Source organism: Muntiacus reevesi, chromosome 15 (assembly GCF_963930625.1).
Source record: "Muntiacus reevesi chromosome 15, mMunRee1.1, whole genome shotgun sequence".
NCBI lineage: Eukaryota > Metazoa > Chordata > Mammalia > Artiodactyla > Cervidae > Muntiacus > Muntiacus reevesi.
Genome location: NC_089263.1, coordinates 3683171 through 3697192, shown reverse-complemented (window position 1 = coordinate 3697192; position 14022 = coordinate 3683171). Strand labels below are relative to the sequence as shown.

Here is a 14022-nt window from a genome sequence, read left to right as displayed (position 1 = left end):
ACACTGCACACAACAGGTTCAGACACCTTCCTAGATATACTGGAGGACCTTCTGAGTAGGTGACTCGACTGAAGCAGGAAAACGGAGGAATCACATGAACATTCATCACACTACGACCATATATATATACTTCCTGCCTCCTATAAAAGTTTTCTTTATTATTTTTTTAATTTTTATTTTATTATTTTTAATTTAAATTTTTTCTTATTATTTTTTTTCTTTTTTTCCTATTTTCCCTTCTTTTTTCTTTTTTCCTTCATACTGTACTAACATAGTTCTTTATTACTCCTTTAATTTCTCATCTTGCTGCCTACTCTTACCTTTCTAAAAAACCTTTTTGAAAAATAAATTTCATATTTTTTGTTTCTGTTTTGATTTTTTTTATATTGTACTTTTGAGAGTCTAATTTTTATTCCAGGTTTTTGCTTTTTGATCTTTTCTTATTAATTTCGTATCTTTGAAACTCTGATTTTTAGTATCCATTTTACTTAGGGATGTGATTATTGACTTGATTGCTCTCTTCTCTCTTGACTATCCCTTTTCCCCTCCTGTCATCTCTTTCTCCTTCTTCTCTTCTCTATATAACTCTGTGAATCTTTTTGGGTGTTCCTGGCTATGGAGAGTTGTTTCACAATTAACCTAGGGGTTTTTCCTTCTGTATTGTGTGGGCAGAGAAGTCTTGATGCTACTATAAGAGGTCAGGACTGAAATCTAGAGGCAGGCGGCTCAAAGCCAGATTTTGGGCCATCAGAAAATTCCTGACCCCAGGGAACATTAATAGACGAGAGCCCACCCAAAAGCCTCCATACCTACACTGAGACCAAGCTCCACCCAAGAGCAAGCAAACAATGCAAGACACTCCACATCAATTCTTTAGCAAAACAGGCAACCCTGCACATTAGAAAGAAGCTGCCCAAAGTCATACCAAACCCACAGACACTCCAAAACTCACTAATGGACACTGCTTTGCCCTCCAGAGAGATAATAGTGGAAATAAATGACTCAGAACTGGAATAAAGAAAAAAAAGAATAAAAAGAAATGAGGACAGCCTAAGAGACAGAGACCTCTGGGGCAATGTTATGTGGCCAACATTCGAATCAGAGACATCCCAGAAGAAGAAGACAAAAGGAAATAAAATGAGAAAATATCTGAAGAGATAATGGTCAAAAATTTCCCTAAGATGGGAAGGAAATAGCCACCCAAGTCCAAGCATCCCAGAGAGTCCCATACAGGATAAACCCAAGGAAGAACACATCAAGACACATATTAATCAAACTAATAAAAATTAAACACAAAGAATAAATATTGAAAGCAGCAAGGGAAAAGCAACAAATAACATAGAAGAGGGTTCACCATAAGGATAACAGCTGATCTTTCAATACTAACTCTGAAGGCCAGAGGGAAGGGCAGGATATAAAGTGATGGAAGGGAAAAGCCTATAACCAACCAGCTAACACCTATCCTGCTCAAACTCTTTCAAAAAACTGCAGATGAAGGCAAATTCCCAAACTCATTACAAGGCCACCATCAACTTGGTACCAAAAACAATGATGCCACAAAAAAAGAAAATTACAGGCCAACGTCACTGATGAACATGGATGCAAAATCCTCAACAAAATTCTAGCAAACAGAATCCAACAACATATTAAAAAGATCATACATTATTATCAAGTGGGCTTTCCCACAGGGATGCAAGAAGTCCTCAGTATATGTAAATCAATCAATGAGATACATCATGTTAACAAACTGAAATATAAAAACCATATGATTATTTCAATAGATGCAGAGAAAGCATTTGACAAAATTTAACACCCATTTATGATTAAAAACTCTCCAGAAACTAGGTATAGAAGGAACATACCTCAACAAAATAGAAGTCATATATGACAGACCCAGAGTAAACATTATCATCAATGGCAAAATAATGAATGCATTTCCTCTAATATCAGAAATAGGACAAGGGTGCTCACTCTGCTCCTGCTGCTGCTGCTGCTGCTGAGTCGCTTCAGTTGTGTCTGATTCTTTGCGACCCCATAGACGGTAGCCCACCAGGCTCCCCCGTCCCTGGGATTCTCCAGGCAAGAACACTGGAGTGGGGTGACATTTCCTTCTCCAATGCATGAAAGGTGCTCTGACTGCTACTATTCAACATAGCTTTGGAAGTCCTAGCCATAGTAATCAGAGAAGAAAAAGAAATAAAAGGAAGCCAAATTAGAAAAGAAGAAATAAAGCTCTCATTGTTTTCAGATGACATGATTCTCTACATAGAAAACCCTAAAGATGCCACCAGAAAATTACTAGAGCTAATAAGTGAATACAGTAAAGTTTTGATATAAAATTAAAACACAGAAATTCCTTGCATTCCTATAAACTAACAATGAAAAAACAGAAAGAAATGAAGGAAACAATTGCATTCTCTATTGTAACAAAAAGAATTAAGTATTTAGGAATAAATTCAGCTAAAGTAATAAAAGATCTGTACACAGAAAACTATAAAATACTAATGAAAGAAATCAAACTTTACACAGATAGATGGAGTGATATATCATATTTTTGGATTGGAAGAATCGATATTGTGAAAATAACTATACTTCCCTAACCAATCTATATATTCAACACAATCCCTATCAAACTACAAAAAGTATTTTTCACAGAACTAAAACAAATAATTTCACAATTTGTATAGAAACACAAAAGACCCCAAACAGCCAAAGTAATCTTGAGAAAGAAGAATGGAACTGGAGGAATCAATCTTCCTGACTTCAGACTATACTACAAAGCTATAGTCATCAAGACAGTATGGTACTGGCACAAAAACAGACATATAGATCAGTGGAACAAAATAAGGCCAGAGATAAATCCATGCACTGCTGGACACATTTTCTTTGACAAAGGAGGCAAAAAATGTACAATGGAGAAAAAGTCTCCTCAACAAGTTTGGTTGGGGAAACGTCAACTATGTAAAAGAATGAAACCGGAACACTTTCTAACACCATACCCAAAAATGAACTCAAAATGTATTAAAGACCTAAATGTAAGAGCAGAAAATATAAAACATGAGCCTTGTAGCAATACCTCCTGCAATAAAAAGGAGCAGAACAATAACAGAACAAATTTTTTAAAAAATCAGAACACTAACAGATATATTAGAAAAAACAAAGATGTAGATGAAACAACTCAGAGGTAAAACAGAACCACAATGGTGATTTTAAAAAGCAAGAGAAGACTTGGGGGTGTGGCTTAGGTGGGGGGCGGGGTTAGGTGGGGATGGGGCTTAGGTGGGGTTTAGGCCTATGCTCAGGATGCAGGCATCCAGAAAAGGCCCTGGAGGGTTGGAGGCCTGGGGCTTAGGGTCAGCAAGGGCTGATGGGCCCCAGAGTTTCTCTGGCCTCCTTGGAGTGTGTAGGATCAGGTGCAGGCCTCAGCGAGCTCCCTGGGCCTGAGTTTGTGAAGGACATGCTAGCTGAGCTCCTCCCCTTCCCTATCCTTTGATGCTTCAAAGTTCTCTTCCACATTTGCCTCTACTTTTTCTCTCAGAAAAAAATATCAGGTTGGTGCAAATGTAATTATAGTTTTGGACCCTGAATTTTAAATCATTGTAACTAGGCTGTCACACTTTATTAATTAAAATAGGAACCATTACAATCAACACATTTTTGCCAATGAAAAATAAGCTTGTTTATTCCTATAGTGTATAAATCCATGCTTGGGGATTTGATGAACTCTTGGGAAGCATTTTCTGCCTCCTGCTGGTTGTGGAAATATGTTCCCTGCAAAAAGATGTTGAGATGCTTGAAGGAAGTGGCAGTCCACTGGCGAGAGGTCAGGTGAAACTGGCAGATGAGACAAAACTTTGTAGCCCAATTCATTCAACTTTTGAAGTGTTGGTTGTGTGATGTGTGGTTGGGCACTGTCATGGAGAAAATCTGGGCCCATTCTGTTGACCAATGATGGCTGCAGGCATTGAGTTTATCAGTGCATCTCATCGATTTGCTGAGCACACTTTTTTTTTTTTTTTTTTTTTTTTTTTTTTAGGATTTCAGACACCTTTATTCATGGCAGGTATTTTTGGTCAGGGGAGTTTCCTCTGAAAACTTCCTGTTACTTAAGGAAGCCAGCTCCTCACACCTGACTGCCCACTTGCTGTCTCCCAGGCTTGGAAGCACCTGCATGAGCTCCTGTCCCGCCCCAGTGCGCTCTGGGCTTTCAGGGCCAAACCCACAGCAGGATCCACCAGCCTAGTGAAGGGCTTTCTGCAGCTTGAGGCTAACAGTAGGGAATCCATCTTGTCCAGAAGAAACTGAATCCTTTGTGCTCCCCGGATACTTTATAAACAGGACACATTATTCCTTAATCTTATTATACATTTGCAATACAAACAATTAAGACTGGTGACATAGGAAACTTTAAAAAATCATACTGTGTTGACTACGGGCTTTCCTCTCCATAACACTATTTCATTCCTCAACTTTTTCCATTTTCTCTACAAAATCACCCTGCTGTGACAGTCATGTGGTTCCCCTTCCCGTCAACACTGCCTCCAGGATCAAAACTCCTGACACACTCAGCTGAGCAGCATCATCAGGAATAAAGCCACTGCTCTGCTTGAATTCAGGCAGGAACAGTATAAAGCAGTGTTTCTGAAAAACTCAAGCCTACTACAAGTTATTTATCACCTTCTAGCCAAACAACTGGCGTGGGCTTAACATGGTCTGTTTTCCTTTTCTGTTTCTTTTACTGGCCAGTAGCTCAAAAGATGGGAGTAACTGAGTTGTACAATCCTGCCAGATTTCCTATGGTAACAACTGTGAATGGACAATGTAGGGTCTGACTGAAGAATTCAAATCTCATGCAAGACTCTAACTACTGAAAGCCTCATCACATCAGGTAACTCTCATTTTCCGTATTTAAAAATTCTAACACTAAAGTGGCAGTGGTCACTCTAAGTTACTGTAGCATCTGGCCTCAGGGACTCAGATATAAAATCGTGGTTCAATTCTGAGTTTTGGCGACACAGTAGTACCAGATATTCTGAATACACAATTTTAAATGTTTTTAACCACTTGAAAAGTATCACCAACACACTATTTGGTGTTCACTCAGTGGTTCACTCTGAGAATCAAAGAACCTTAACTATAAACACCTTACTTCACAAAATCTAATTATAACCAAGAGTTTACTCTATGTCTAATAGAAAAATCATGTAGTAACTTCTATCAAACAGCAACTACTACAAAGGAAATGACAGAAAAAAAAAATAACCTCACGAAAATACACTAGAAAGTTGGACAACTGTATGCAGGAACTGCCAAAGTTTTAGTGTTTAATAGCACAACTGACCAAGGTCCAAGATGTGAAGTCACCATGTTTAGGGAGCAGGGGAGGGAAGTCACTCCATAAACTAACTCTATAGTATGTGGTAAGAAGAATGCACACTATAAAACCTGTCTACCCATAGTAGTTAGTTGAAAAAGTCATCTGTCTCTTCTTGGCTTGTAAAAAGGTGTTCCAGATTCCAGCGAAGACAAGCAACGCTTGTCACTTGAAATTCTTCAATCCTACAGTTCTTGAGAGGGTGTTCTCATTCACTTGATGGGGTTTTTGACAGCTGGATGACATGAGACCTGGAGGAGCTCCTTCAGCTCTTCTGTGTGGCCAGGATCTTATTTTCACTGTCCAGCTCTTCCACCCCAGCCTGCGTCATGAGGTCTGCTATGTTCTTCTCCAGGTCATCAATGCGACTGCTCATGTCATCAATTCTTCCAATGATCTGGTCGGACATGGTCTGAAATTTATCTTGCATCTTTATCTTGCAGGAGTGTCTGCACCACTGCGGTGAGATCCTGCACGGTCTTGGGGTCAGTCTCGGCCATCTCCCCGGTGCCCAGCTTGGCGGTCCTGCCTTAGACCTTCACCTATACTTCTGTTTGTTCGCGCAGACGCCCCCTGAGCACACTTCTTATATAATGGTATCGCTGGGATTCAGAAACCTGTAGTGGATCAGACTGGCAGCAGACCACGAAATAGTGACCATGACTTTTTTTTTTGGTGCAAGTTTGGCTTTGGGAAGTGCTTTGGAGCTTCTTCCCAGTCCAGCAACTGATCTAGTCACTGTTGGTTGTCATGTAAAATCCACTCTTTGTCAGATTTCACAATTCAACTGAGAAATGCTTTGGTGTTGTGCAGAATAAGAGAAGACAGCACTTCAAAATAACAATTTTCAAAAGTTTTATTGAGCTTTTGCATGTTTACAACTTGCTTCAAATCCAAATGACTGTAGAACAGTTAACAATGAATTCTTTGGCAACATCTTGTGTAGTTCTAAGAGGATCAGCTGTGATGATGGCTCTCAATTGTTGTTGTCAACTTCTAAAGGCCGCCCACTATGCTCCTCATCTTCAAGGCTCTCTTCTCCTTTGCAAAACTTCTTGAACCATGCTGAATTGTACATTTGTTAGTAGTTCCTGGGCCAAATATGCTACTGACATTGTGAGTTATCTCCCTGCTTTACAACCAATTTTGAACTTGAATTAAAAAATAGCTTGTATTTGCTCTTTGACTAACATCATTTCTATAGCCTAAAATAAATATAAATTAAACAGCAAGTAATAATTCATTTAAAAAAAACATAAAGTGAGAAATATTCATTAAAATGATATATAACATAACTACATTTTACAATGTAAAAAGACAAATAGATACAAGTGATTAGATATGATAGACACAGTGCCTGAGGAACTATAGATGGACATTCATACTGTACAGATGGTGGTGATCAAATCCATTCCCAAGAAAAGGAAATGCAAAAAGGCAAAATGGTTTTCTGAGTCCTTACAAATAGCTGAGAAAAGAAGAGAAGCAAAAGGCAAAGGGAAAAAGGAAAGACATACCCATCTGAAGGCAATGTTCCAAAGTACAGCAAGGAGAGATTTTTAAAAAGCCTTCTATACTGAACAATGGGGAAAAAAAATAAAGGAAAACAATGGAATAGGAGATACTAGAGATCTCTTCAAGAAAATTAGAGATACCAAGGCAACATTTCATGCAAAGAATGGGCACAATAAAGGACAGAAACAGTGCGCATCTAACAGAAGCAGAACATACTAAGAAGAGTTAGTAAGAGTACACAGAGCTATACAAAAAAGGTCTTAATGATCCTGACGACCACACTGGTGTGGTCACTCACCTAGAGCCAGAAAACCTGGAGTGTGAAATCAAGTGAACCTTAGGAAGCATTACTATAAACAAAGCTAGTGGAGGTGATGGATTTCCAGATGAGCTATTTCAAATCCTAAAAACCAGTGCTGTGAAAGTGCTGCACTCAATATGCCAGTGAATTAGGAAAACTCAGCAGCGACCACAGGACTGGAAAATTTGGGTTTCATTCTAATCCCAAAGAAAGGGATTAGAAATGAGAAAGAATGTTCAAAACTACCGCACAATTTCACGCATTTTACATGCTAGCAAGGTAATGCTCAAAATCCTCCTAGCTAGGCTTCAACAGTATATGAACCAAGAATTTCCAGATATACAAGCTGGATTTAGAAAAGCCAGAGGAACCAGAGATCAGATTGCCAACATCTGTTGGATCATCGAAAAAGTGTGAGAGTTCCAGAAAAACATCTGCAATTTTATTGACAATTCCAGAGCCTACGACTGTGTGGATCACAACAAAAACTGGAAAATTCTTATAGAGATGGGAATACCAGACCACCTGTCCTGCCTCCTGAGAAACCTGTATGCAGGTCAGGAAGCAACAGCTAGAACTGGACATGGAACAACAGACTGGTTCCAAATAGGAAAAGGAGTACATCAAGGCTGTATATTGTCACCCTGCTTATTTAACTTATATGCAGAGTACATCATGAGAAACGCTGGGCTGAAAGAAGCACAAGCTGGAATTAAGATTGCCAGGAGAAATATCAATAAAGACCCTTATGGCAGAAAACAAAGAGGAACTAAAGATCCTCTTGATGAAAGTGAAAGAGGAATGAAAAAGTCGGCTTAAAATTTATCATTCAAAAAACTAAGATCATGGCATCTGGTCCCATTACTTCATGGCAAATAGATGGGGAAACACTGGAAACAGTGACAGACTTTATTTTCTTGGGCTCCAAAATCATGTGGACAGTGATGGCAGCTATAAAATTAGTAGATGCTTGCTCCTTGGAAGAAAAGCTATGGCAAAACTAGACAATGTATTAAAAAGCAGAGATATTTAAAAAAAAAAAAATAAAAGCAGAGATATCACTTTGCTGACAAAGCTCCATCTAGTCAAAGCTTTTGTTTTTCCAGTAGTCATGTATGGACACGAGAGTTGGACCATGAAGCAAGGTGAGCACTGAAGAACTGAAGGTTTCAAACCATGGTATTGGAGAAGAGTCTTGAGTCCCCTGAACAGTAAGGAGATCAAACAGTCAATCTTAAAGGAAATCAACCTTGAATATTCATTGGGAGGACTGATACTGAAGCTGAAGCTCCAATATTTTGCCCACCTGATGTGAAGAGTTGACTTATTGGAACGGACCCTGATGCTGAGAAAGACTGAGGGCAGGAAATGAAGGTGACAATAAAGGATGAGATGGTTGGATGGCATCACCAACTCGATGGACATGAGTTAGAGCAAATTCAGGGAGATAGCAAAGGACAGGGAAGCCTTGTGGCTGCAGTCCATGGGGTCACATAGAGTTGGACATGACTGAGCAACTGAACAACAACAACAACAAATATTCCTGTGACTTCAGTAAATCCGGGTTAGACTGACAGGGTCCTCATTACTGCCCACATTCTCAGAGAAAGAAGCAGGGCTTTGAGCTCAGTTCGTTCATGTTGCCTGTCCAGGCCTCAGTCTAGTGTCGACTTCTGGCCAGCCCTGTGGAGCTCTGCCCTGCCCCACCCCCGACAGGAGCCCACCGCACTTTGGAGGGGCTCCTCCCACCACAGGGGGCACCCTCTCTCCACTCCCCCAACAGGAAGCATTTCATAAAGTGTGGCCTAGAGTGGCAACCAGCATCGACAGGCCCACAAACATTCATTTACCTGACTCCCCACACCCATGATCTTTATGGAAAAAAGGAAACTGTCAAAATTCCAAAATTTTCAGTAACTGCATTGCATCCTTAAAATTTTGTTAAGAAGGTATACTCATGTCAAGTGTTCTGATCACAGTAAAAGAAAATTTTAAAAGAATTAGAGGATGAAAAACTGAGAGAACAATCAGCTGTTAGTTTGACTGATGCTATTCTGAACTGCAAGGAGATCCAACCAGTCAATCCTAAAGGAAATCGACTCTGAATATTCACTGGAAGGACTGAGGCTGAAGCTGAAGCTCTAGTACTTTGGCCACCTGATGTGAAGAGTCAACACATTGGGAAAGACCCTGATGCTGGGAAAGATTGAGGGCAGGAGGAGAAGGGGTGGCAGAGGATGAGATGGTTGGATAGCATCACTGACTCAATGATATGAATTTGAGCAAACTCCAGGGGATAGTAGAGGACAGAGGAGTCTGGCAAGCTACAGTCCATGGGATCACAAAGAATTGGGCACAGTTTAGTGACTGAACCACAACAACAACAAAAACAATAACCATTCAGAGTTAGTTTTAAGTTCTTCAATAAAATATTTATTGTTGGTGACTCTACAGTGCATGAGTCACTATCTTCTACCTCAAAAGCATCATATATTCAAACAGTACAATTTTTTGCTTTAGATTTATAAGAGGAGAGTAAGCTGTAAAGTTTACACATTATAGGAAGGCCTTTCACTGTTAAAATAATATGCCAGGCACAAAAATAAGCCAAAGAATTTCTATTAGATATTCAAATTAATATTTTAAAATTAACTGAACTTGCTGCCACTCCCACTAACATATACACATAAATGCTCCCTGACTCCATCTCTCCCTATCATACATAATTTTTAAAAATTGTCACTAGTCATTACATTAGCAGATCTTAAGTTAAGTGGATAGTATCCAGTGCTTGCAAGTGGGAAAAAAAGCAACCTTGTATTGATGGTAGTAATTTAGGACAAAATTTTAAGCTTATTTTCAAGTGAACTTTGGCAATAACTATGCAAATTAAGGGCTTCCCAGATGGCACTAGTAGTAAACAGCCCACCTGTCAATGCAGGAAATTCAAGTTCAATCCATGAGTTGAATGAAGATCCCCTGGAGGAGGGCATGACAACCCACTCCAGTATTCTTGCCTAGAGAATCTCATGGACAGAAGAGCCTGGTGGGTTACAGTCTATAGGACCACAAAGAGTCGGACATGACTAAAGTGACTTAGCACACACACACAAATTAAAGTGCACAGACCTAGAGAAAAGCAACTTCTTTTCAGCTATTTTGTTTAGGGAAAAACTAGAGACATCATCAAGAGCATACTGGTTAAAAAACAGGCCATGGAGCCACACTGAGGAATATTTTTCACCAATTAAATAGAGTGGAGCACATCTATTACCTTTATGTAAAAGGTGATCTATTATTCTTACAACCAAATGAGGTTTAAAAATCATTTGGTGCAAAAAAACTGTTTATAATAGCCAGGACATGGAAGCAACCTAGATGCCCATCAGCAGACGAATGGATAAGGAAGCTGTGGTACATATACACCATGGAATATTACTCAGCCATTAAAAAGAATTCATTTGAACCAGTTCTAATGAGATGGATGAAACTGGAGCCCATTATACAGAGTAAAGTAAGCCAGAAAGATAAAGACCATTACAGTATACTAACACATATATATGGAATTTAGAAAGATGGTAATGATAACCCTATATGCAAAACAGAAAAAGAGACACAGATGTACAGAACAGACTTTTGGACTCTGTGGGAGAAGGCGAGGGTGGGATGTTTCAAGAGAACAGCATTGAAACATGTATATTATCTATGATGAAACAGATCACCAGCCCAGGTTGGATGCATGAGACAAGTGCTCGGGCCTGGTGCACTGGGAAGACCCAGAGGGATCGGGTAGAGAGGGAGGTGGGAGGGGGGATCAGGATGGGGAATACATGTAACTCCATGGCTGATTCATGTCAATGTATGACAAAACCCACTACAATACTGTAAAGTAATTAGCCTCCAACTAATAAAAATAAATGAAACAAAATAAAAATCATTTGGTGCAAAAAAAATCACAGAAAACAAAATTACCACCAAGAGATGCAGTATCCCACTCACCTCCAACTTCTCCTTCAAGATTCTCAGAATCATGTGATACTGACCATCAAATCAGCCTGGAAATAAACTATTTACTTGCCTTCTCATGCAGCGTGTCCTGCTCTCATTCAATCCTGCACCTATGAACTAAGCAATAACTTTGAAGTAGTTCTCAACGTGCAGCACATCTGTGAATTGCTCAGAGAGCCGCTTTGCTGGGAAAGAGGCCCAAGTGCTGTGTAGTCAGACAGACAATTAGAAAACACCAACAACACAACAAGAATCACACTCTATAGTAATCCTATTTGCTCAGGAAACAAAAGAATGAGCTCTTCAGAGTAAGGCCCTCTCCTTGAAATGGCTCAGGCTTCACCAGTGATGGACAGAGCTGCTTATTTAGTTCAGCTGTAACTAGTTTAGTGTCTGTTCCATAAAACCAAAGCTTTTTTGCCCATTGTGTATATAATTTGTTAACTAATTATTTGATTTCCATTATCTAAAACATATACAATGAACTGATTGACTGATAGCCAATTACCAGTATACCTTAAACTTCTCAGAAGTTTCCCTGACTCTGGCACCCCCAGGCCCAGGCAAATCTAAAGGGCTGGTGTTCACGTTTACTGTTGTACTGAGGCCCAGTCTTCTAAGTGTCTCCTGACTTTTCTCATTACAAAAACTCCTTGGGTTAAAGATGGAGATAGTCTCTATTATACTCCAATGTCCTATGCCAGTGCCAAGGCAGAACAGACATAGATTCCCATTCTGAAAGGATGTAAAAGGCATCTGACAATGCATTGGAGACATAGACATTCAGGGTTATCACCTGTGATTTGTGTTACCTAGAGACAGCGAATGAGAAACATGCATGGGGAACTAAGAAAAAAATAGAAGTTGCAAGAAAAGGTCTAAGAGAGACACAAGACTGCATGAATCCAGAGACACTGAGGCTAATGCAGACAGGCCATGGACAAGGCAGCATTTGGGTTTGCACAAAAGAATGAGCATTTTCAGGGAGACTGGTGTACTTGGACGGGTTTTGAGGGGAGCATCAGCAGAGTGGCTGAGGCAAGACAGGGTAGACTAGATAAAACGTGGTCCTGCTGGGATCCAGGGTCCTCATGCAGTTAGGGACAGAAGCTTAATTAACCTCTCCACTGCACCCCCAGCTCAGAAACCAAGTCAGCCTTGACTCAGAAACCCCACATCCTCTTTGCCTGTGGACAGTGTAATGTACAAATCATTATTAAGTAGATTCGTGATGGTGTAGACAGAAAAAGGTTAGCAGTTTACTTTCACACCATGTTTTTAAAAGCGAGGCTTGTTGTATAAACACAATGAAGAACTCTAGAAAACAAACATTTATCGAGCTTTAAAGCACCCTTGTTCCACACACACAGTGAAATGACACTGCACACAGAGCCAGAAACTTGTGACGCCACTTGGAAAGCACGCATAGCTAGACTCTGACATGTGTTTGGGGGAGACTCACCCTTGCTGAGGCCACGCTTGCTTGCTTCTGCATTTAACTGAAAGCATTTGGAAGTGACAAAACTTTCTTTTAAGAATAATCAATAGGTCTTTTCTTCAGTAATCAAATTTTGCCATCAGTCAGTTCAGATGACTAAAATTTTTATGTAGCTTCTGTTGTGAATAAAAGTAAAAAAAAAGAAATGATCTTGGCCTTTGTTGATGGGGGTTAGCTTGCTTGCCTACAAGTGCCATTTTAGTAATGAAAACTGTCTTTTTATTTTTCCCTGCCTCATTTATGTTATGCTAAGCCAGCTTGTAAGTTCCCATTAAAAACATCAAAGATTACTCAGCCATAAAAAGGAACAACTTTGAGTCAGTTCTAATAAGATGGATGAACCTAAAACCTATTATATAGAGTGAAGTGAGTCAGAAAGAGAAAGATAAATACCGTATTCTAACACTTATGTATGGAATCTAGAAAAATGGTGCTGAAAAATTTATTTATAGGGCAGCAATGGAGAAACAGACATAGAGAATAGACTCATGGACATGGGGAGGGGGAGGAGAGGGTAAGATGTATGGGAAGAGTGACATGGAAACTTACATCACCATGTGTGAAATAGATAGCCAACGGGAATCTGCTGCATGTCTCAGGAAACTCAAACAGGGGCTCTGTGTCAGCCTAGAGGGGTGGGATGGGGAAGGAGATGGGAGGGAGGTTCAAAAGAGAGTGAATATATGTATACCTATGGCTGATTCATGTTGAGGTTTGACAGAAAACAGCAAAATTCTGTAAAGCAATTATCCTTCAATAAAAAATGAATTAATTAAAAAAAAACATGAAAGATATATGTTAAATAATTTAAATTCATTTGACCATTTCCTTATAAAATATCATGATAAAACCTAAAATACACTATAGATACACACAAAGACTTTCTTAAACACAGAAAACGGTTTCTGGAGAAAACCTGCAGCACTGAGAACCATGCAGGAGGTGCAGAGGCTCAGGGCGCTGGCTGGGGCTCCAGCTGATGAGGAGGCAGAGCGGGCTGCGATCCGATGCGGCTGGGGTGGGCTCTCCCTAGCTCACTATAGTCCCTAAGGGTCTTCATTCACCAAGCCAGGGATCTACAGCAGCCTTACTGCAGAGAACTTTAAAAGGCATCTCAGTTTCTGAGAGTCATTTCTCATCCTTCTGTTCGAAAGCTAAATAAGCTTTCTTGATCCTTTCCACGTAAGTCACATGTTCTGCCAACCATCTAATGATCCTATGGGTTTCCTGCAATCTTAAATTCTCTATGACATCCTTCCTGAGTTACAGGAATAAGAAGCAGGCCCAGCCCTTGCATTAGTGGTTCTGAACCAGGTTACACCAAAT

The 14022-nt window shown here is 39.8% G+C and overlaps 1 protein-coding gene and 1 pseudogene across 2 annotated transcripts in view; both read right to left on the bottom strand.

The window, feature by feature from the left end:
- The window catches only part of GABRG3 (gamma-aminobutyric acid type A receptor subunit gamma3), a 794189-nt gene that overhangs the window by 616668 nt on the left and 163499 nt on the right, over positions 1-14022 (bottom strand). The window lies entirely within an intron of this gene.
- On the bottom strand, positions 5640-5941 carry LOC136147410 (heat shock factor-binding protein 1 pseudogene; annotated as a pseudogene).